This window comes from Leopardus geoffroyi, chromosome B2 (assembly GCF_018350155.1).
Source record: "Leopardus geoffroyi isolate Oge1 chromosome B2, O.geoffroyi_Oge1_pat1.0, whole genome shotgun sequence".
NCBI classification, from domain to species: Eukaryota; Metazoa; Chordata; class Mammalia; order Carnivora; family Felidae; genus Leopardus; species Leopardus geoffroyi.
Genome location: NC_059332.1, coordinates 59,505,574 through 59,528,574, shown reverse-complemented (window position 1 = coordinate 59,528,574; position 23,001 = coordinate 59,505,574). Strand labels below are relative to the sequence as shown.

The window sequence follows — 23,001 nt, the reverse complement described above, 5'->3', positions numbered from 1 at the left end:
ACAAAAGACTAAATGTTGAATTTCATAAAATATATATTATCATCTGAATGCTTATAACTTTTTTAACACATTATTATGCTATTTTGATATTACCATCTCTAATGGATTTTTTATTTAAAAATTAGTATTCAGTTAATAAGGATGTCAACTTATATTATTGAGAGGATTCAGGAAACACAGTAATACTAGTAGATTAAGTGTGTTTATATTCTCAACGAAAATTGCAGTTGTTCATAATTCAGATTTTTAAATAATTATTAAGAAATTCTTTTAGTCTTTACTTTTCTGGAATGTTAAGTTATAAGTACAATTTTAACTGGCTTAAAATTGCTTTAAAAACCTGAAAAGAAATTTTGGCCACTTTATCCAGATATGAAAAAGCTGTGATCTTGATTTTATCCTGAGTAAAATAGTTTTATAATTATTAATAATAAATTTTAGTCAGTATTCAGCAACTCAAACACCTAAATGTGAAGAAACTTCCATGTTGTAGCAGCCAAGAAAACACACAAACACACACATGCACACACACACACACACACACACACACACAGATAAAAGAGCAAATTTTAAATATTTCGGCATTATAAACAGGAGAATAAGTTTCGTGAGGGTAAGGAACAGTCACAATTTCTCTTTGTCCAACTAAAGCCTCAAAGTTAACACCCAAACTGTCATTTAGAGGCATTTAATAAATACTGTTAGTGTTCCAAACAAAACAAAACAAACAACAACAACATACCTGCAACGTAACTTGTCTCACTTTCTACTTCTACAGTTTCCATAAAACATTAGTAAGTTGCTTAGGGAAAAAGGAAAAAAAAAAAAAGGAAAGAAAGAAAGGAAGTAAAATATTTCTGGTGGAGAATTGCCAACAAGCCCTTAGCAATTCCAGCATAAATTATCATCTTATATGACCCAGGTTCATTGACTTCTGCCAGGTTCTTGCCCTAAAAGTCAACATCCAAAATATTCAGTGTTCCCCATGAGCGCCTCAAGTTGTCAGGAGGGTAATCACTTAATAATTTGAATACAAATGTTGTATGCTTATTGAGGCTTACAGAAACTTCAGTGGTGTCCACACATCTTTGGAAGGGGCAGTCGAAATAAATTTAAATTTTTTTGCTATTTTATATCCCAACTGATACAAGTAAATGCTTTATTTCACTTCTGTCTCTGTGTAATGGGATCCAAAAAGTGAAAAATTACAGTATACCACTTCACAACAACTGTGTGTTCCAGAGGATATTCTATTTTAAAAGATAATAAAGCTAAGGTCTTTCCAGAAAATAATGCTGAAGAAACAATCTTCATCTTCGAATAAACTAGAAGAAATGCAAATTATTAAATTATGCCTCAGGCCGCCTATTGCATTTTGCTCAAAGAGAACTTATGGTGTATCATTGTCTTAGAAGTTTTAGCCAACTCCTAAGGTCCTCAGAAACTGATTTGAGAGCATTGCATGATGGATTCTGCTTTCCAGGTCATACTCATTTTAATCAAGTGAATTTTATTATGTAGATAATCAAAACAGTAGTTATTAAATTTATGGTGCTAACATTCTTGAAGAAATATAAGCTGTCCATCCTTTGGTTTTATACTCTATTTTGGAAAGCTACTCAGAAATCAAATATAATTTAAGGTTAATTTACGCCAATTTGTCATTTTACAAGAAATAGAGCAGCATCAGAGTCTGGAGAAATATGTTCTCCATCAAACACATGTTTTTTCCTTGAAAAAGAATATGTAATCCTGAATTATAATAATAACTGTACTTGTTGAATTTAGAATCTGAATAGGGAAATATTAGATTAGCATGGTAGTTGAGTATGGGCTCTGAAGTCAGACATGTGGCTGAAAACTCTTTGTCACTCATTAGCTTTGTAAATTTGAACACATTAATTTGCTCATTCATGAAATTGTTGTGAAAGTATATATCTCATCTGGTTTAGTTAGGTATTAAATATAATATTGCATGTAATATGCTCAGTGCAGTACCTCTGACTTAAGAACTCAATTCATGTTAGGGATTATGCATTATTAGGTGATTTGCATGCTTTATAACACACACACACACACACACACACACACACACACACACACAAATGCCCAAAGCTTCCATATGCACACTGGTGGTATATTTAACATGGATTTTACTAGTGGAGTTTTTATGTGAGAATTTGTTTCACCTTAGAATTTGATTGCCTCTATGGCTTCTTTTCATCTTCCTTCTCAAGGACCCTCACTTCTAATTCACTCAGTCATTCTCCAGACATACTAATAGTGCTGTTATGAGATTACAGCCAGATCTGACAGCCTTAGAAGACGTCTTTAAAGTGACTTTGTAGCTCCATGGCAATCTATTACATGATAGATTTACACTTAATGCTCAGAAGGCAATTTATTTCTTTCTTCTCAAACCTTGGGGAGAACCTCATTAGGCTTTCCAAATATCAATAGCACACTTTATTCATGATGATGTCAGCATCTCACAATTTTAGATAAACATATTTATTGGAACTCAGCTTTCTTCCAGGACTTTAAAAGTAATAGTTTGACATCCATAGAATTATAAGAAAAATGTAAACAGAGATAGTGAATGGCCCATTTTTAACATATTTTTAAATATGAATATAAAATCAATTTTTATTTGGAGAAAGTAAATGCACATACAACCAATACATTTTGCTTATTCAAATTTTTGAATAGAATATATTCTTCATTCCTTACTGTTTGATTTATTTTTGAGAGAGAGAAAGAGAGAGCATGAGCAGGGGAGGGTCAGAGAGAAGAAGACACAGAATCCAAAGCAGGCTCCAGGCTCTGAGCTGGAAGCACAGAACCTGATGCAGGGCTCAAACCCATGGACTGCAAGATCATGACCTGAGCTGAAGTCAGACACTCAACTGACTGAGCCACCCAGGCATCCCTGAATAGAATATATTCTCAATAAAATTTTAATATTTCATCTATTTGTTGTTAATATACAATTATTTAAATGGCTTCTTAAATGTATCATTAAAATTTTAGGATATATATTTGAAAGTCATCAACTAACATAATTGGATTTATTTAAAAAATCCCTCAAACAAAGTAATTTCTTATTATATTTGTGTGTGTGTTTGTGTGTGTGTGTGTGTGTGTGTGTGTGTGTATGTACATATGTATATAAGTACATTTCTATAAATCTGTAAGGCAGTCTGGTAGTCTGGAGATGCATGGAATAGTTAATGTGGCAGCTTTGTGTCTTAAAGAGGACAGAATTATTTCTTCTTCCTTAGAGAATCTCAGTCTTTTAAGGCCTTTAAATGATTGGATGAAGCCCACCCACATTATGGATGGTAAATTGCTATAGTCAAAGTCTGCTGATTTAAGTGTATTTATTTTGAGAAAGAGAGAGCACAAGCAGGGTAGGGTCAGAGAAAAGGGAGAGAGAGAGAATCCCAAGCAGTCTCCACACTGTCAGTGCAGGTCATGATCTCATGGTTCATGGGATTGAGTCCCAAGTCAGGCTTTGCCTTGGCAGTAGAGTCTCTTTAGGATTATCCCTCTCTTTCTCTCTCAGTCTCTCTCTGCCCCTGTCCCACTCATGCTTACTCTGTCACTCAAAATAAATAAACGTCTAAAAAAATAAAAGAAAAAGAAAACTGTATTAAAAATAAAAAAATAAAAAAACTTTATTGCTATTGCTTAAAAATGTTAGTAATCATCTGAGCTTTCAGCAAGTCGTAATATTTTTGCTGGTGAAGGGTCTCACTTCCATGCTGATGGTGGTTGACTCATAGGGGTGGTGGCTGCTGAAAGTTGGGGTGGCTGTGGCAATTTCTTAAAATAATAATGAAGTTTGGTGCATCAATTGATTCTTCCTTTCATGAGTGATTTTTTTGTAACATGCTATGCTATGCTATTTGATAACATTTTACCCATAGAACTTCTTTTAAAATTGGAGTCAGTCTTCTCAAACCGTTCTGCTTATTTATCAACTAAGTTTATGTAATATTCTAAATACTTTGTTGTCATTTCAACAATCTTCAAAGCATCTTCACCAGAAGTAGATTTCATCCTAAGAAATCACTTAAATTGCTCACTTATAAGTAATAACTCCTCATTTATTTAAGTTGTGTCATGAGATTGCAGCAATTCAGTCACATCTTCACTCTGTATTTCTAATTCTAGTTCTCTTGCTATTTTAATTGTAGTTATTTCCTCCATTTAACTCTTGAACCCCTAAAGATCATCCATGAGGAATGGAATCAACTCTTCCAAACTCCTGTTAATGTTGATATTTTGACCTTTTTCCATGAATCATGAATGTTTTCAATGGTATCTAGAATGATGCATCCTTTCCAGAAGGTTTTGAGTTTACTTTGCCTGGATCTATCACAGGAATCACTATGGCAGCTATAGACTTACAAAATGTAATTCTTAAATAATAAGACTTGAAAGTCAAATTATTCCTTGATCAATGGGATTCAGAATGGATCTTGTGTTAGCAGGCACGAAAACAACATTCATCTTGTACATATCCATCAGAACTCTTCATTGGTCAAGTGCATTGTCAATGAGCAGTAATATTTTGAAAGGAGTCTTTTTCTCTGAGTAGTGGTTCTCCACAGTGGGCTTAAAACACTCACTAAACCATATTGTAAACAGATATGCTGTAATCTGGTCTTTGTTGTTTCATTAATAGAGTGCAGGCAAAGTATAGTTGGCACATTCTTAAGGGAGCTAGGATTTTCAGAATGGTAAATGAGTGCTGGCTTCATTAGCCCCTAATGAGAGAGTCAGCCTGTCCTTTGAAGCTATGAAGCCAGGCAATGACTTCTCTTTTTAAGCTATGAAAGGCCTAGATGGCATCTTCTTCCAGTGGAAGGTTCTTTTGTCTACATTGAAAATCTGTTGTTTAGTGTAGCTCTTTTAGCTCATATCTGTTTCCTTGGTTCTTATAGATGACAATACAAGTCAATCACGCCAAATCAGCATAAATGTTCTCTCAGTAAGCTCAAATTAATGACAGTTTGTTTATAAATTATACCATATTTTGAAACTGGTTGAAATGTAATATAAAATTAATTAGCTCCAATAAATACAAATAAATGTAATGAGGGAAAATAAGAACCTTTGCCTTTTGCAGAAAAAAAAATAATGAAAGTGACAGGATAGAGAAAGACTCCCTCCAAAACACAGAGTGAACAACTCAAAGCCAATGAGGACATAGTAGGGGAGAAAATTGTTTCTAATCTTCTCACTAACCTGTGGAGATGATGATCTCTTAAACACATGTCAGTCATTAGCCTATAGAACACAGCATGTTGAGATTAGCTTGTTAAATCTGAATTTGGTCTCAGCTTGATGTTTAGATGTTCAATATTGCCTTTGTGGATTAACACTGGAGCCAGAGAAATGTTTACTTATCAAAAGAATACAACCAATACATTACAAAATTTTTCTAAACAGTGATGAAATTGCAAAGTTTTCTGTTTAAAAATAATCTAGATATGTATGTTTCCTTTGAGTCATTTATTTACTTAGCCAGCAAATAGTTGTAAGCATCTGTCCTGTTTCTTGCACTGCTCTAGGTTTTGAGACAACAACAATAAATTTGACAGCAAAGGTTCCTGATCTTGTTAAGCTTTTATTTCCAAGCAGGAGCAGAAAAATCAATATACAAATAAGAAAGAAAATAATCAATAATAAATGCCAGGCAGAGAATTCAGATTGAGTGAAGAGCCATTTCCTGGGTAGGTACTTTAGATTGGACAGTCAGGAAGGGCCTCAAAAGTTGACATTTAAACTGACATCTTAATAGCAAGGAGACACATCACCCATCCAAATAGAAAGAAGAGCACCCCAGGCAAATGGGATGAACAGTGAAAATACCCTGAAGCAGGAAAGAGTTTGGCATAATCAAAGGGGAATGCTGTGTAGCTGTAGCACAGTCTGCAAAAGAACAAGCAGTACTGGATGCATTTAAAGAAAAGGCAGGAGTCAGAGCCTATGCTAAAATGCATAGAAGATGTACAATGTATTATATGGCAAAGGAAACTTTTAGAGAGAGAGAGAGAGTGTGTGTGTGTGTGTGTATGTTTAACTGAGGGTGTGTATTATTCATCAGTCTCTTAAAAATCATTCTGGCATTTGTAAGGAAAATGGATTGCAGAGAGATGGACAAATATGAAAGAGGATGTTAGAGGAGCTAGAAAAGTGGGCAGACCTTGAACTTCGGTGTTTTCTCCTGCTGTTACCATGACTTCATTTCTCCTTAATGTTTGAATTTCTATCCATGTGGAAGTTATTTTGGTATAAGGAGTAAAGTAAAAACCCATCTTATTTTTTTGCACATAGGTATCCTGTTGCCTCAGTGCCATGTGTTGATTAATAGAAGGATGGTTTTAAATATTTGTATATCCATATTGAAGAAATTATTCAGTACCCTGAGGGAAAAATAAATTAAAAATATAGGCAGAGATTCCTTTCTTGGATACATACCCCAGGGTAAATCTTACAAAGATCCAAACAAGGATGGTGTATATGGAAACAGGGAGTTGGAAGCAACCTGTGTATCTATCTCTAGAATAATGGATAAATAGAATGTAGTAAATCACAGTATGGAATGTCATACACTAATAAGAAGCAATAAACCATATATGTGACATGGATTTGTCCTAAACAGGGCAGGAGGAGAAAACTATGACAGAGGTGGGATTTACAAAACCCTTAATGGAACTGAAGCACACAAAAACACAATATATTTTACAAGGATACATCTATGCTTAAGAACATATATCAAGCACATTATAAATGGTTTCTTACGAGAGGAAGATGATGGGATGGGGATTTAGAAAGAAGGGACAAAGTAAAACTTGAAAAGAGCCTTGTATTCACTAGCAATGGTGATATGTTAACAGTAAAGAGAAATATAAGATGCACTCAATGTCAGGCATGACAAATGTGGAAAAGTGTGCCCTAGATTTGATGAAATGTGGTAAATATTATAGCTCAACATTATACACAGGATGTTTAATTTTAAAAATGTGAAAGAGGGTAAGAAAGAGCACTTCAATTAATACTACCATACAAAATTGAATACATGTTTTAAAAGTTAAGATAATTAATATCTGACATGGAATATGTAACATATATGTAGCCATGGTCTCCCCATTTAACCTCAGGATATGTCTGTTTTAACCTGGACCTCATTTTCCAGTTGTAAGCGTTTGCAGACTCTGTCTCTTAATATAGATCACTAAAATGTCTTCCCTCCTTTATCCATATCACTGGCACAACCTTACTACAAATCCTTATTGTCTCTTCTTTGGATCATTGCCATGATTTTCCTAATTGGGCTCATAGGCTCTGGTCTTGTCAGCAGCTATAATGCTCTGTGATCTTTCCAAAAATGCAAATGTGATGATAACTCCCTTTCTTAAATTCTTTTGATGTTTATACATTGCCTCAAGTGTAAAATCCAAACTCAGGTTGGTTAGTACATGACCTTCATTATCTGGTCTTTGATTACCATCCTTTCTGGTATCTAACCATTTATCTACCCCAGGCTTCCTTTCTCCAGCCATTCCAGCTGTCTTACTATTTTTTTTTTTGTCATTTTATTAAAGAATGCCAATATTGCTCTAACACTTCACTGACTGTCATGTAATCAGTTTACAAATCTCAATGCCTTAGGATGAATGGATATCCCAGATCAGGTTGTTTAGCACATTCACACTACTCATTCATGCCAGACCTTCTATGTCTGAAATTGGATATCCTACTACTGCTCACATCTGTATGCTCATTTGTTTCTCTAAATCACTGAGAACTCCCTCAAGGCAAGGTCTGCATCTATTTTTTTTTTTTGCAATAACCAGTGTAATGTAAAATATAAAGTTGAATTCAGTAAATATTGGGGCACCTGGGTGGCTCAGTTGGTTGGGCGTCCGGCTTCAGCTCAGGTCATGATCTCATGGTTCGTGAGTTCAAGCCCCATATCATACTCTGTGCTCACAGCTCAGAGCCTGGAGCATGCTTCGGAATCTTTGTGTGTCTCTCTCTCTGCCCCTCTCCCCTCACACTCTCTCTCTCTCCCTCTCTCTCTCTCTCTCAAAAATAAGTAAATATTTTTAAAAAAGAATTTGGTAAATATTCAGTAAAGGAAATTCATAATTATTTTCAATTAAAAATACAATTTTTTTTCAAAATATAAAACAAAATTACTTGTAAAATACCACTATAAACTTTGGAAAAATTTGAAAACACATAAATTACTAGAAGGATCAAATTTTGAAAGTTCAACTTCATAATAAGTACAAATAAACATCCAAAAAACCATACCAAACCACTTTTATACAGTAACAACAAAAATATAAACATGATGTCAAATGAGTAAGTATGCAAGTGAAAGATAATCAAATTATTTTTACCTGACACAAATCAAGTGTCACTGTTAATATTAAAGAAAAGCTAAGAAAAATTGGAAGAAATATTTAAGTAAATTTAATCCATGAATAAAATATAAGACCCAGGACTGATCAAAGACGAGAGCTCCAGATGATTTTGTTTTACATACTTGACTAGTTTGAAAAGCTATATGTTATGTTGGTGTCTCAGTTTAAGAAATTACTTATAAGAAGTAATTGCTTTGAACACTATCAAGAAGACTTATTACTTAGTATGCTTTATGATAAAACAATCCATATTTAATGCTGTCTGTGGAAGATTTAAACACACACACACACAAATTCTAGAATCAACTAGTAAAAATAGTGCTGATGCAAAAGTTATAGAATTTCACTAAGGAAATGTGTATGAGTGAATCAAAGAATAACATATAAATACCTGCAGCTTGGTAAATTCTTTAACACTGCAGATAATAGGAACCTGTAGGTGCAATGCAATAGGTATACCACAGTGGTTGTGGGAACACCCTCAGAGGATGATATTAGACCAACGTCATGTGACCTAATATTGTTTAGAGAGAATACAAATGATAGTAGGTGCTTTCTCAATTACTTTTGGAATATTAAAGATCATTATGGATAGTTTCCATGAGTTTGTATCTCCTTTTGGTTTATAATCAGAGAAAAATTATCTGTTCTTTTTTTATATATATATATATATTTTTTTTTTTCAACGTTTATTTATTTTTGGGACAGAGAGAGACAGAGCATGAACGGGGGAGGGGCAGAGAGGGAGGGGCAGAGAGAGAGGGAGACACAGAATCGGAAACAGGCTCCAGGCTTTGAGCCATCAGCCCAGAGCCTGACGTGGGGCTCGAACTCACGGACCGCGAGATCGTGACCTGGCTGAAGTCGGACGCTTAACCGACTGCGCCACCCAGGCGCCCCTTACTTTTTTTTTTTTTTTTTTTTTTTTATATATATATTTTTTAATTGTTTACGTTTATTTTTTTTTTTAATTTTTTAACTTTTTTTTTTAATTTATTTTTGAGACAGAGAGAGACAGAGCATGAACGGGGGAGGAGCAGAGAGAGAGGGAGACACAGAATCGGAAGCAGGCTCCAGGCTCTGATCCATCAGCCCAGAGCCCGACGCGGGGCTCGAACTCACGGACCGTGAGATCGTGACCTGAGCTGAAGTCGGACCCTTAACCGACTGAGCCACCCAGGCGCCCCTTGTTCTTTTAAAACAGAATTTTAATTTATATTTGATTTTATTTATTTTTAAAGCAAGTATTAATTATATAAACCCATAGGTATTTATGAATTAACTGCAAATCCTTTCATTAGATGTTGGAGCTATTTACTATGACAAATACTTCCTTAAACCTACATGCTCACTGTTTATATTCAGAGATTGCACCTTCTTGTTGAAGCAATAAAAGAACTTAAAAATTCGAATGCAAGTCACCTATGTATATATAAAAGATGAATATTTCTTTTCCTACTGCTTAGGAAGGTAGCCATTTTTTAATGTATAAATAAGGATGTCTTGTATCCTGGTCATACAAATAGGTATTATCCAGATATAGCATTTGAAACGCTAGAGTCATTCCTACAGATGACTTTTACATCATCTTCCTTTCTCTGACACACACAAATACACACTACTGTGTTGGTATAAGAAGCTCATGTGATAAGTCTTTAAGCAGCCCTTTGTAAAATGTAAGTCATATGTGTTCCTTGTCTTGTGCATTAGTTGTGTTAGTGCAGTATCTTTGAAATATCACCTACTGGGTTGATTTGTAGGTTCTGAAAATGTGTTATTTTGGCTTACAAAATGTGGCTAGGGATACGATTTATTAGTCATCAGGCATACTGACAGGTTGTGACTAAGATAGATGAAATGACATGATGATTTCAGGTCTACATTGATACATGCTTGTTATTGGCTCCAATGCCTAATTATATTACTTCGCAAGCCAGGCTTTTCCACCATTTAGATTAGTTGTTTCTAAATTCAAATGCCTAAGGCCTAATCATCTGGTGACAACGCAAAAAGAGGGAAAAAAATATTGTTGTTCTTTATTTCTGTTTTCAAACTTGGAACAGAATGATTATGTCAAACAGAAATAAAATGCATAGCTGTAGTGTTTTCTCTGTGGGCTTACAAACATTTACTTACTTTGTTTACAATGAGTCTCATAAGATTAACAAATCAAATTGACAGATGATCAATGTCAGGTCTATTGAGAAACTGCCTGTGCAAACAGAATACCAGATCAGACCCCAGTGGCTCACTCAAGCCCTGACGATCATATGTACATTGTAAAGCATGCCTGTGGTAAAAACTTACTGTAAAAGTCACCTTGGTATGAAAATGAACTTAACATGAATTTCACATTAGCTTGTGAAAGATAGCTGTAAAAAAATGTCTAAAGTACATGATGAAGCAGCTATTTATAATGACAAATATACTTAAAATGTTGAATTTTTATGTATCATTTTAATTGTTAGCAACTGTTAATTTTAATCATTTTAAAATGAAGAGATAAAATATATATTTTTATCCAAGCTGAATTCACTGATGTAGATGTGTATATATTTCTAGCTACTGTTAACATTTTTTAGCCATCTAGCAATTTCATGCTTTTGTGATCCTAATTCAAGCCATGCCAAGATTAACAAATTCAATTTGGTCTATTTTAAAAGTAAAGACATGCACCCTTTATTAGATGTTAATTTTATAAGGGGAAAGAATATAGAATCAATAGAAATTCTGTATTTTAAGCATTCTGAGAAATTCTTCATTTTCTTTTTTTTTCTTTTTTGTGTTTTATTTTAATTTCTCAAATCATTTTTTATTATAAGCAATATACATTAAAATAAATTGTAAATTTTATTTACAAATTCTTTAAAATGATCCCAGAATTATTTTTATTTTGAAAATTACTTTTCTACGTTTATGGTGTGGAAGATTCATATACTACTTTACATTTATCGGTGAGGTATATTATACCATATTTCTATATGTTTTCTAAATAATTAAAAATTATTTAAAATTCAAAAAAGTTATTTAAAAGACTTATCCTTAGTTGTCCACATGCTTTTTTATTAATTTTTTATTATTTAATTATTCAATTTATCAGAAACCAGAGGAAGTTGACTTGCAATAGTGACAACAGATAAGAAAACCAAGACTACTGTTAAAATACATTATGCAAAATGTGGCATAAGGTCCGTCTCATTTTTTTATCCATTCTGACACCTGGTGTCTTTTGAGTGGAGCATTTAGTCCATTTACATTCAAAGTACTGTGATAGATATGTATTAATTTCCATTTTATTGCTTGTTTTATAATTTCTGGAGATTTTCTCTGATCTTTTCCTGTTTTTGTCATTTGTCACGGTTTCTCTTTTGTGCTCAGAGTCCCCTTTAATATTTCTTGCAGGGCTGATTTAGTGGTCACAAAATCCTTTAGCTTTTGTTGTTCTGGAAAACTCTATCTCTCCTTTTATTCTGACTGATAGCATTGCTTGATAGAGTATACTTGGCTGCACACTTTTCCTGTTCAGCACTTTGGATACATGACGTCCCTTCCTTCTGCCTTGCCAAATTTCTGTTGAGAAATCTCCAGCTAGCCTTGTGTTTTCTCTTGTAAGTTAAGGACTTCTTTTATCTTGTTGCTTTTAAGATTTTTATTTTATCACTATATTTTACAAATTCCATTATAATGCCTTAGTGTTGGTCTACTTTTGTTGTTTTTGATGGGAGTTTGTGCCTCCTGACTCTGGATGTCTGTTTCCTTCCCCAGATTGGGAAGTTTTCCACTATTACTTCTTTAAAAAATTTTTTTTAATATTTATTTATTCTTGAGAGAGAGAGAGAGAGAGAGAGAGAGAGAGAGAGAGAGCATGAGCAGGGGAGGGGCAGAGCAAGAAAGGGATGCAGAATCCAAAGCAGGCTCCGGGCTCTAAGCTGTCAGCACAGAGCCTGACACGGGGCTCAAACTCACAAGTGGTGAGATCCTGACCTGAGCTGAAGTCAGATGTTTAACTGACTGAGCCACCCAGGCGCCCCTTCACTGTTTTTTCTTGAAATAAATTTTCTGCCCTCTTTGCTCTGTCTTCTTCTTCTGGGACTCCTATAATATGAATGTTATTACATTTGATGGAGTCAGTGAGTTCCCTAAATCCATTCTCGTACTGCATAATTCTTCTCTCTCTCTCTTTTGTTCTGCTTTATTATTTTCCATTATTTTGTTTTCTAGATCACTAATGCATTCCTCTGCTTCTTCCACCCTGCTGTTCATTGCATCAGGCTTGTTTCCAATCTCTTTTATTGCATTAATCATCTCTGATTGATTCTTTTTTACCCCTTTTATCTCTGTGGTGAGGATCTCACTGATGTCTTCTATTCTTTTCTCAAACCTAGTGAGTATCCTTATCATTGTTGCTTTAAATTCTCCATTAGGTATATTTGCTTAGATCTCTGGCCATAGCTTTATCTCATTCTTTCATTTGGGATAATTTCCTCTGTCTTGCATTTTGTCTAGGTTTCTGTCTTCTTCTCTGTGTTAGAAAGGTTAGTTATGTCTCCTGTCCCTGAAAGTAATGGCCTTGTGTAGAAGAGGTCATGTAGTGCCCAGGGCCTGGCACTTCAGGTAGTGTCTCCGGTATGTGCTGCTTGTGCTTTTGTTATGTTTTGGCTGCTCTACCCTTCAGGCCGGCTGTCCACAGAGGCTCTCCTTGCCTGGTGTAGGCAGTGTTTGGCCCCTGGCCTGAATGTGGTGAGTTTAAACTAGGTATGTTCTGGTCTGCTTTTAAAATGAGACTTGACACCAATTCCACCAGAACTGAGAGAAGGAGAGAGAGAATCCCAAGTAGGCTCTGTACTATTAGTATGGAGCCTGATGCAGGGCTCAGACTCACAAACTGTGAGATCATGACCTGAGCCAAAATCAAGAGTTGGATGCTTAACTGACTGAGCCATCTAGGTGCCCCTAAATTACCAACTTTAATTGAAAATTTTTAATAATTATATAGCATTCATGTAATACTCAGTAAATAATGAATTATACTTTAGTATCAGTTTGCATTCTAAGCCAATATGGTAATAACTAAAGTTTTTCATAATACAGTTTTTCTTCCCTTTTAACAGCAGCATGGCATATTTTAATACATCCCTGAGAATTTGTCTGAGAGTTTAATGAGATTAGGGATGTTGGCCAGGCAACCAAGGTCAGAAGTTTTGAATAATACAGAGAATCTTTAACTTTCATCTCAATATTCACTAGTGCAGGCAGAAATATCCTTTGTTTTATAGGATCTGAGTTGGAAAGAGACCTATTGGGTCATCTTTTAAAAATGTTCCTACCTAAATAGGATAGATAATTCCCTTCCAGTATAATCACCATGCATTGTAAAATAGACCCTTAATGTGACTAATCCCAGTGGAAATCTAGGATTTTATGCATCTTAGAATAACTATTTTAGACCAAATATAAGAGTGAAATGCCAAAATTGTACTTAACTTGATATTTCTAAATATTTTGTATTAATACAGAACTGGGGTGTGTGTGTGTGTGTGTGTGTGTTTGTGTGTGTGTGCGTGTGTGTGTGTGTGTGTGTGTGTTGTATGTGTGTGTGTGTGTGTTTGAATATACACAGAAAATAGACTAGCCATAATACCGCTTCATAATTATATAGTTATGTTTATATAGCTCCATTCTTAATTACAAAGTAGAAATAGTTTTCCATAAAAAGCAATAGAAAATCAATTTTTTTTTTGTTAGAGTCTTGTCACGTGTGCAAATGTGTCATTATAAAATGACATTGTAGAAATAGTCACCTTTAAAGATAACATTGCTAAAATAGGAAGGCAAAACTTGAAGAATAAAAATTCTTAAACCTTCCATTTCTTTAATAGTTATAAATTTGATAACGTATATCACCCAACTTCCTCTCCCTTTCTCCCTTACTTCCATTATATGATCAAATGGAAAAAGAAAAAAATATATTACATTGGATCTGAGGCATATGTTAAATCAGAGTCGAACAAATGAAGTCGAGTTTCTTATTGAGGCTGACTATATGGAATGACAAATTAAAGACCATGAGATCTTTTAAACATGCATTTGGAAAACACAGAATTGTGTTCTAAACCCATTCCTTACAAATTGTATACCTTTTGAGATTTTTCAGTAATTAATATAACTTTAAGATTATTTGACATATTCTTGCCACATAAAATAATACCATGAGTTGTCTCTTTTCTTCTAATTTTGCAATCTATACTTAATGTTACCATGAAGGTATTTTTAAAAATTTCCATTTAATTCCCTTGTTGAAATTTCTATTTCATGGCACCCAGTCCTCTAAGGACCAAAATACACACTTATTTCTAATCACCTGGTCAGCCTCTTTGCCCTTGCATATTTTATTCCAGCAGTACTGAAAAATACATAGCTTCCATGTAAAACCTAGATTCTGTGAAAGTTATTGCCTCTGCTCTTTCTCAATTCATTCTAAGCTTTTAGCTCTCACCTCTAATTCTCTCTAAATTTGAAATCTTTTCTAACTTTACCCAGGAGATTTCATCATTTTGCAAAATTTTAATCATTATGGCAAATTTTATACTTTATTGTCATTTTTTTCCCATGCAACTCTGCTACTTCCTGAGATTTTAAACACATTTAGAGTAAGGAATGTACATTTTCTCCTTTGTATTCTCAACCTGACATAATAGTAAAAATATTGATAAATATTGAATGTCTAATGGCTATGTGAAGTGTATTTTTAGAAAAATTTCACAACCCAATGATTTACCTAGTTGGTAGTTAACAGATTTCTGTACAAGTTCATCAATTTACAGAAGACCAAATAGCCAGTCAGTATTAGAACTGGGATTCCAAGTCAGGCTGACTCCAGAGTATGAATTCTTAATCATATTTAAAGCTCTGGCTACCTGAACTATACAGCCTCAGTACTTCTGATTACCCAAGGGCTATCTCTGCCTAGAAACTAAGACCAAGAAGGAATGCATTAGTTTGTCTAAGTGTGACATTTTTCTCTCTTTTTAAAACTACTTTATTGGGATATGATTAACATACAAAAAGCTGTACATATCTACTATATACAATTTGAGGATTCTGTAGATAAGTATACACAGGTGAAATTGTCACCTCCATCACTGTCATAAACATAAAATCACCTCCAAAAGTTTCCTTCTTCCCTCCTAGCAATACAGTATCATTAACTATAGCTACTATGGTGTATAGTAGATATCTAGGACTTATTTATTTTGCGTGACTGAGACTTAGTAACTTTAATTCTCACCACCACTACCGCTAGCCCCTGCAACCATTTTGGTCCCTGCTTTTTTTTTTTTTTTTTTAATATTTCTCTTTTTAAAAATGCCTGAAGAGGCCTCTTTTAATAATAACGAAAGAGGGGCGCCTGGGTGGCGCAGTCGGTTAAGCGTCCGACTTCAGCCAGGTCACGATCTCACGGTCCGTGAGTTCGAGCCCCGCGTCAGGCTCTGGGCTGATGGCTCAGAGCCTGGAGCCTGTTTCCGATTCTGTGTCTCCCTCTCTCTCTGCCCCTCCCCTGTTCATGCTCTGTCTCTCTCTGTCCCAAAAATAAATAAATAAACGTTGAAAAAAAAATAATAATAACGAAAGAGATTTAATTTACATCCTAACTTCAAAAAACAAATTAAATTGTGAAGAATCAAATAGCAATGTAGTTAAACTCCATAAAGATTTACTACATTTAACAATTTTTAAATACCATTGTATGAAAAGTGCATATGTTTTATTGTACATGCTTTTAAAACAATCCTTTTTAACTATAGAACTAAAGCTTCGATCTTTGTAATCTTAGATTGTGTCTTCCTTCTTCAACCCTCCTGTACAGTTTCATGTTGATCGGGTAACCATAGCATCCAAATAGGGACGTTCTTGAAAGTAATAAATATTAAAGCAGTTAAAACAAAGACACACACATCCTATGCTATAGGACACACAGCATAATCCAGGATTACACTGGGCAAACTGGGAGGAGTGATCACCTTATGTATTGGCCATTTTCTTAGTGTCCTGTGAGACATTATTATATAAGAAACACAGAGTCTCCTATATCTCTGCATTTTTTAGTCCCCTTTTCTTTAAGCATAAATAGGCTTCCAAACCTCAGAGGTATAAAAGCAAATCTTTATGGCCCCTATTAGTCCTTTCTAATTTTATCTCTCATCATCTTTGAACTTAAAATTCCACAATTTTCCAAATCCTAATACTCTTCTAAAAGTAAAACTCTAAAACCTCAAGAGTTAAGGGAAAAGAAAAAAGGATAAGGAGAAAGAGGAAGAAGAAGTAGAAAGAAAGGAGGAAAGGAAAGGGAAGGAAAGAAAAGGAAAAGGAAGGAAAATGAAAGGGAAGGGGAAGGAAAGGAAAAGGGAAATGAAATAAAGAAAAAAAAAGAAACAGTAGGGTGCATACTTTTGTAGCCTGTGTCTCAACCAGAGTTCTCAATTCCAACATATGTTTCTTATTTTCATAAGGTTACACGGTTATGTAGAAAGTCAAAATTATGCAAACAACATATATTCATTGTAGAATGTATAAAGAATAAAAAAGGAAAGAAGAATTAAAGGAAGTAGAGAGGGAGAAATATAGAAAGGAAGACAGGAGGTGTAAGAAAGAAGACAGGAGGGAGAAAAGAAAAGAGAAAGGAAGGAGATGGAAGGTAAGGGAAGAGAAGGGAAGAAGAAAGTGTTACCTGGTGAGCTGGGGAGACCCTGGGCCCTTAGGCCTCAACTGAGCCTGTCCCCAGGATGTCACCAGAGTCTCTTGGTCTCCTCACAAGAAAGAATTCAAGGACAGAAACAACACAGCAGATGAGTGACACAAGTGGGGAAATTTATTGAAGCAAAAATAGATACTTGAATGTAAGAACGGGAGCTCAAGAAAGAATTGCGAGCCATGGGGTTTGGGTTTCTTTTATTGACAGCTGTTAACAAGGGGGTAGAATATTTGTTACTTGGGATGGGAATTTGTCAGAAACAATGTTTCATGCCTTTTCTTTCTTATTTGGTCAGGGGTTTCCTGCCATGGCACCTGCCATTTCGGCCTGTCTGGTTTGATCTAGCTTCTTCTGGCTGTGTGTTGGAGTATTGCCAGGACAGACCTCTGACTTTCTGAATAGTTGGCCTTGACTTCCTCTTTGCAGGCTTCCAGGAATCTTGCTAGGACCTAACACACTGTCTCTAACAGAAGGAAGTGCTAAAAACAATATTCAACCAAGTGAAATTTAAAGATTTTAATACTTTTATTGAGCTATTCCTGAAACAGGTAGCATCCTTTCTAGCAAATAGGAAGAGCTCCGGGGATCTGTAGAAAAATGGAAGACTTTTATCAGCAGAAAGTGGGGAGAAACAAGGAAGTCATAAACAAAAGAAAGGATTATTTCAGGCAAGGTCACTTTCTTTTGGGTGTCTATCAAGTGGATTACCTCCTGTGTGCTGCCCAGGTAATTCTAAGCAGGTTGGTTGAGATTATAATCATAGGAGAGGCTGAAACTACACTTAGTCCAGGTCTTAAGTCTTGGTTTGCTGACTTGGAACTTAGCACAAATGACTCTTTTTTAACAAAAGAAAGGGACAGAGGAAGTGAGGGTTGGGAGAGAATAGAAACTTGACCTCTTGTTATTATTTGACTTTTGTTATTATCTATTTGACTTCTTGTTATTATTGGAAAGTGAGGTCAGTTTATATTCTATCTTCTATGAGGATCATTTGGCTTGCTGTGTAGTCTGCTTATATTTGCCATCTCACTTGGTGTCTGTTACACGTCTTTAATAGATGTCTAAGAATCTATGAAAGGAGGGAAGAAAAACTTACACTGTATCAACATGATTATTGTGTCTAAAATCTAAGGGTGCCTGGGTGGCTCAGTTGGTTTAAGCGTCTGACTTCAGCTCAGGTCATGATCTCACCGTCTGTGAGTTCAAGCCCCGAGTCGGGCTCTGTGCTGACAGCTCAGAGCCTGGAGCCTGCTTAAGATTCTGTGTCTCCCTCTCTCTCTGCCCCTCCCCTGCTCATGCTCTCTCTCTCTCTCTCTCTCTCTCTGTCAAAAATAAATAAAAAAATTAAAACAAAATTTGTTTAAAAATAAAATAAAATCTAAAAAGTAAAACATAAAGCTTTCCTATAGTTGAAATTTAGCCTAGATTATATTCTTTTAAACTCCTATCATTATGCAAACCATTGAAAATAGCCCTTCTGCTTATTTTTTTTAAAGTCTGTAGCAGTTTGTAGACACATTTTAAAGCATGGCTTTATGTATCCCCAGTACCAGATACTTCTACATGATTATAAATATTATAGGTTTTGTGAGCACTGAATAATCATATTCAGTTCCTTTGTAGTTCTTTAAGGGAAAAAGAACTTATACATAATTCATTGGAAATTCATACTTTTGTTTGCATATTTATCATTACATTGTCATCTCACAAATATAATATGATAAAGAATATATATCCACTTTCACTTGATAGGATGCAAGTTTGATAGGATCTTATTTAACAAAGTATCTCTAATTTATATTTAATATTTTATGATTTTTTTCAATTTTTACATATTTGATTTTTTTATATATCAATTTTATAAAGGAAGATCACTAAGAGCTCATATGAAATTTGAAACAGGATGAAATAATAAAAATACTGATGTGATTACCAAAGATTTATATACATATATATCATAGCAAGCCAAAGTAAAATAGAGTAAGTTTTCCTATTTTTAAATTCAACTTCATTTTTTAAATCAAATTTTATATTTATTTTTCCCAGAAACAGATTTATTTTGTGCTGGGTAAATAAGTGATTTATTATAAAAAGTTAAAAAGTTGTAGGGTCTTGACCTTGATATTTACCTAAATATTTCACATTTTTCCATTGTGATTCACATCAGCATATATAATACTTAAAGTTGGACATTTTCAACTGGACTATTATGTTTATAGATCCTAAAATATCATCTTCAGTTTACTTTTTACCTTGTATACATAACCTTGCAATTTTTTTAGTAAGTTATTTTTTTCAAATTGTACTGTATTCTTTTTAAGTAATCTCATTGCTACTGCTTATAAATTATTCAGTTGTAATTTTTATGCTTTAAAGATGTGTAAATTTAAATCTCAATATTCCTTAGTTTCAACAGCACAAGAACAACAATAATATAGTTAATGCATCATTTATCATTCATCTATGGTATCAGCCTAGATATAAATGTGTGACTAAAGAATAAATTAGCCCTTTTTTATATAGAATAATTGTATTTCTAATATTTCAAGTTAAAAATAATGTATCCTTGGGCTCTATTAAAATATATTTAAATTTGTGACATTAATGGCAGTTCTCTTTCAATTTTTTAATGTTGTCACCAAGTCCTATCAATTCTAGTTTCAAAATCATTGCGGTGAGTCCCATGTATCATTTGCCAGTGTTAACATCCACTTCAGATATTTGTCATCTTTTACCTCAGTTGCTGTAATAACCTCCAAATTTGTCCTATTGATGCATATACCGCATTGCCACACTGCTTTCTTAATAAAAAAACAAAATCATATGTTATATCTTCCTGCTTTAAAAGTACCACATCACCTAAGGAATAAGTCAAAATTCCTTAGAATGACACTTAAAAAGTTTATAATGTGGATCCATCCTTTATTTTCTTAAATTTCTTCTTAAGTTCCTTTAACAAACCTATGAATTCTACTGTTCTCCCCATTTGTGTGTGTGTATGTGTACAATCACAATCACAATGAATTTACTACATAGACTTCCTTACTGAATGATCAAGGAGCCATGAGAAAACCACAGAGAAGAAAAAATTATCCAATAAATAGTTTTGTAATAAATGGTTTCTTATCGTGGAGGAGGATTCAATTTAAGTAGGTTGGGTACAAGAGGCAGAGATGGATATTAGTATTGATCGAGGTCTCTTGAGATCAACACCTATGGATGTCAGGGAAAGGAGAAGAATTGGGTAGCCAGAGAAGATGGGCTCTGATATACTCTAAATATTGACCTCTAAATATGCACCAATCCTTAGATTATTTCAAGTAGAGAAGAAGGGACCAGGTTTTTTTCTCAGTCTGCATCCATTTATCATTAGATACAGGCTGTTGCCAAGAAAGTCAACACTCTGTCAAGGCAGCACTCTTCACCAGAAATAATTCCTGGAGTTGAATGATCCTTGAAGGCTATTGAAGCACTTCCAGGGACTGGGGATTTATGTTCTTTAGTCCTGAAGGGGGATTGAGGAAACACATCACAGGGTCCACTATACTTATCTCACAGCAGCAACAAAAAGTATTCACTGTGAATTGAAGATTAAAATATTAAACATTGAAATATTAAAGAAAATGTTCTGCAAACTTTGTTTTACCTTCTACAATGTGAATGCCTCAGTATATAAAAGATATAGAAGAGATTACAAAGAAAATATAAATATTTGAACATGTTATTTGCCACCTCTCACATACATATGGACAGGCATAGTCTGCTGATATAACCAAAATAAAAAGGTTATAAAAAGGGCAAGAAGAAAATATTGAAGCAAATATGTAAGATGATTAATACTCTTGCAACTAGATTATTGAAATGGTGAAGGGGGTTGAACTCTATGGGATATGAATAGGAAACCACCTTTACTTTTTTTCCAGAATCTACCTTCAATCATACTTTATTAAATTCCTTTCGCTTAAGTCTAAGTATATCCAATAGCTTTCCAATCAATTTCAGTTGTAAGAAAAATCTTATTAAAGCAACTGTGACATTTAGTTATTAAAATGTTTAGTTCAACTAAACAAAACTTCAATCTGATATCATATTCATCAGCTTCTCTCTCCCCTAGCACAGGCTTTACCCTTGTTTCTAGGCTTATGGACCTGCAGAGAAGGGGAAGAAAGGGATTAGAGAAGGCAGCTTTGAGAGTTTATGTAATGAATGCTGTTGAAATGTGACCATTGAAGCCTCTATGTGGCCACCACCAAATGGAGACTTGGTATCATCACGGATGATACTTGCTGTTCTTTGGAGGTGTTAGAGGAACTTTTACTTTACACTGTTGCCTGATACAGGCTATGCCCTCATCCAGTGACTTGTGCAAAAGCCCCACCTCCATGTCTCATTATCCTCACTCTGGCCCTTTCATGAGGGGACTGCGTGAAAGAACACTAGCCAAGCTGTCATCTGCACTTCCCCATGGTCCTTCTGAATCTTATGCATACTTATCTTACCAAATGAGATAGAAGCTCTTGTTTAATTGTTGAACCTCTCTCCTCACCTTGTCATGGAAAGCTTCTTCAGACTCATGACTTTTGACTTCTCTAGCAGAGAACAGTCTAGAGGTTCATATACATTCCCAAACTCCCTAGAGCATGTACCAAACTCTCTCAGGAACCTTCATATCGTATTCCATTCTGATGAAATCTAGAGCCTGTAAGATTCTGCAGGTATGCAAGCATTTGGATGAGGAAGAAAGTGCCCTGCTTGCAGGTATCTTCATTCTCTACAAGTGTTTCTTCTTTGAAGAGGAGGAGAAGGCCCCTCCCATCTCCCAGGAAAAATGCCACAGCTTTCTCTAACTCTATAAACTCCCTTCATATATCCAGTATTCCGATATTATCTTTGGGGAGATGAGAGTCACTGAAGAGAAACATATTTTTTTAGAGAGAAAGAGAGTGTGTGGGTATGGGAAAGAGGAGCAGAGGGGGGCAGAGGGACAGAGAGCAAGAATCTTAAGCAGGCTCCATGCTGAGCATGGACATGACCCTGGGATCATGACCTGGGCAAATTTCATGAGTGAGATGCTAAACTTACTGAGCCACCCAGGCATCTTTACTATTTTTTAATAAATTGTTCATGAATATGTCTTTTACTATATCTTAGAGTTAGGATGCTTGTTTCCTTCAGTGTCCCATTACATCTCCACCAAACAAATTGCTTGTATAAAATTCGATTTGCCAATGTCATGACTTTAATAAATCCAACGGCAATGAATATTAATAATTCATCAGTAAAGAATAAATACAACTCAAAAGCTTAACAACCCTTTTCTCCCTTTTAATGATAATGATACCCTTTTGTAAAAATTACAGACTAAAATTGACATTATTGGAAAGAAAATGAATTGAAAACTTTTTATAGTTGATTTTCACTACTTCATTTAACTTAACTGGTTTCAAATATACATGATTGAGAGAGAGTGGACCAATTTAAATAATATTGGGGATATTACTTACCATTCTGCTAAATAAATTTCCCAGACCCATTGGGTCATGGAAGAAAATATGAATATGTTGTTCCTTCAACACTTCTCAGTTTCAGCTTACATCCCTCATAGTGTGACCTTTCCTCAGCACTGAATGTGCTGCTAGCTTTTAAAAGCACAGTACTTGTTTTAATAAAATATAGACTATAATATAAACCACTACTTCATCTAGTATTTTCCTGAGGAATTAGTAATCTATTTCAAGATTAAGAAAACGTGGTGTGTACATTTTGAAAGACAGAATGTAGATTTTCAAAATGATACTTTTTCAC

General features: G+C 34.6%; 1 protein-coding gene across 1 annotated transcript in view; it reads left to right on the top strand.

Moving 5' to 3' along the window:
- LOC123608564 (protein eyes shut homolog) overlaps positions 1-23,001 on the top strand; it is a 373,016-nt gene that overhangs the window by 1,088 nt on the left and 348,927 nt on the right. The window lies entirely within an intron of this gene.